Raw genomic sequence first — 2,640 nt, forward strand, 5'->3', positions numbered from 1 at the left:
CCACAGGATAAATTTGGCAGTGTCAGGGAGACATTTTGGTTGTTACTGCTGGGTGGGTGGGATGCTATTTGTGTCTAGTAGCTAGAGGCTAGGAATGCTGCTAGACATTTGATAGTGACAAAGCCAGCCTTTCAGTCCTTTCCACCAATGCCCCAGCAGTGAGTGAAGAAATCTCCAAGTTATTCCAGCCCCCAGGCATATGACTCTTTCCAACCAAAGCCTTAGACATTGACGAATAGAGATAAATCACCTCTGTTGAGCCCTGTCCAACTTCTTAGTTCACAGAATCCATGAACACAGTAAATTGATGGCATTTTTATGCCTCTAAGTTTATTTTCCCACTTTTATGAAGGAGAAATATATTACCATACAACCTCTACCATAAGATTGGCCACCCTGGGGAGTCCTTTTTACATGTAGCATGTTATGAATGTATTCCTGTTCCCAAAGGATAGAGGAGCAAACATTTCTACACACAGTATGCCCCTAAGTTTACAATAGATAGCTGGACAACTTCCCAAAACTGCACTCACCTTCCCCCCAGACCTATGTCTCTACCTATATTTTCTGTCAGTTAATGATATGGTTTGGATCTGTGTCCCTGCCCAAATATCATGTCGAATTGTAATCTCTAATGTTGGAGGACGGGCCTGGTGGGAGGTGATTGTATCATGGAAGCGGGTTTCCCTCTTTCTGTTCTTATGATAGTGAGTGAGTTCTCATGAGATCTTGCTGTTTAAAAGTCTGTAGCACCCACCTCTTCTCTCTCTTCCTCCTGCTCCCGCCATGTAGGATGTGCCTGCTTCTCCTTTGCCTTCTGCTATCATTGTATGTTTCCAGAGGCCTCCCAACCATGTTTCCTATATAGCCTGTTGGATGTTGAGCCGATTATTCCTCTTTTCTTTATAAATTACCCAGTCTCAGGTAGTTCTTATAGCAATGTGAGAGTGGACTAATACAGTTAATAACAAGGCAAGTTACAAGGTTACCCAAATCAGAAGCCTGGGACCATTCCAGTTTCCTTCTTTTCCTTGAAGCTTCACATATAACAATTAACAATCTTCCCAATTTTAAGTCATTAATATTTCTTGCATTGACTCTTCCTTTACAGCTTAGTTTAAGCCCTTATCAACTCCTGCCTAAACAATTGGAAAAGCCTCCAAATTGTTATCTAAGTCTTGCCACCATCAAAGCCATACGGAATACAGCTACCAAGGTGACCTCTATTAAATGCATGGCTACTCATATACCAATCTCTCTTTTAAATCTCCCATTTTTTCCCCATTGCCTATTTAAAATGTCCAAATACCTCTAGATAACATACTGGGCTCTCCATAGAAGGCTGCTGCAGCTCCATCACCTGCCCCTCCTTGCTCATTCCTTTACATTCTGATAATATCAAATTGCTTATAGTTCTCTTCTACACTTTTTATCCCAATTGTTGCTTCTGTCTAAAATACATTTCCTTCTTTCTCCCACTTTTCTACCTATCCTCAAGGCTCAGCACAAGTGTTTCCTCTACCAGGAAGCCTTCCAAGACTTCTCCAGGCTGGGCTAAGTATTGTCCTCTAAGTTTCCACATATCCTGTGCTTGTTATGCCCCTTGTTCCTACTATACTGTTGTGAAATTGTTCACTTGTGCCTCAAAGGCAGGGAGTCTGCCTTGTTATTGGGTCCCAGCTGGATGCACACATCACATGCTTTCAGCAACTATTTGTTGAACTGTGGTAAAGACTACATTGTATTCACCAAACCCTGTTCTCTCTGCCTTCTGGACACGTAGATGGACTATATTTCCAAGACACTATTTTGGGTAGATGTGGCTGTGTGACAGAGTTTTGCCAGTGGAAGATGGCAGGCCTACCTAATTGACATTTGCCATTTCAATGTTGGTTGGCTCATATGATCTTCTATCCTCTCTGCTGGCTGGATGCAGAAGATTCAGAAAAGAATTCTGAGGCTCTAGATGATGGTGGAGCCACAAAATGGAAGAAGCCTGGGTTTCTGAATGACCACATAGTGGGCCACTCACTGTCCAGGAACATCCACATGTATTTTGTGTTAGGAGAGAGAGGCTGATGAAATACAACCCTGAAATGAGGGCTGGAAGGGCTCTTGAAGTCTCTGCTTCCAACTCTGTCTTCAGACAGGCTTATTCCTAACTCATTCTTCATGAGTAAAATTGATCCTAAAACTTCAAAGGGAATTCTATAGAGCAGAGTAACCCTCTTTAGGTAACCATTTCCCTTTACTACTTTTAACTTCTTATGCTTCAATTGGAGTTACCTTATGTTCAGAAAGGATATTCATTCATCTCCCCTTATAATAATACACAATAATGAATATTCAAAGTTAACAGGTTTCTTGCCTTTTTGCTCCCTGTGCTGAATAGTTTCTAATTTATTTATATGCTTTTCATGGTACTTCCCCCTTTTTATTCTAATATTTTATTTACATATATACATATATTCTACTTTGTTGAAGTAAAGTGAGTCAGGCAATACCTTCCACCTATTATCATAACTGTCACAAAAGCTTCAATATCATGCTTATCAGAGTGACAGTTCTGATAAAGGCAGCTAAACTCATTATTCTAATCAGCTTTGAGCAGAGCAAAATTAGCCTTGTTTCCCATGTCTT

The 2,640-nt window shown here is 40.8% G+C and overlaps 1 non-coding gene across 1 annotated transcript; it reads right to left on the reverse strand.

Moving 5' to 3' along the window:
* Positions 1-344: 344 nt before the first annotated feature.
* LOC112439019 (small nucleolar RNA U109) lies at positions 345-479 on the reverse strand. Its single transcript, XR_003027322.1, has one exon. It is a non-coding gene; the product is annotated as a small nucleolar RNA U109 (small nucleolar RNA).
* Between the last annotated feature and the right edge of the window lie 2,161 nt (positions 480-2,640).

This window comes from Pan paniscus, chromosome 12 (assembly GCF_029289425.2).
Source record: "Pan paniscus chromosome 12, NHGRI_mPanPan1-v2.0_pri, whole genome shotgun sequence".
Lineage (NCBI taxonomy): Eukaryota > Metazoa > Chordata > Mammalia > Primates > Hominidae > Pan > Pan paniscus.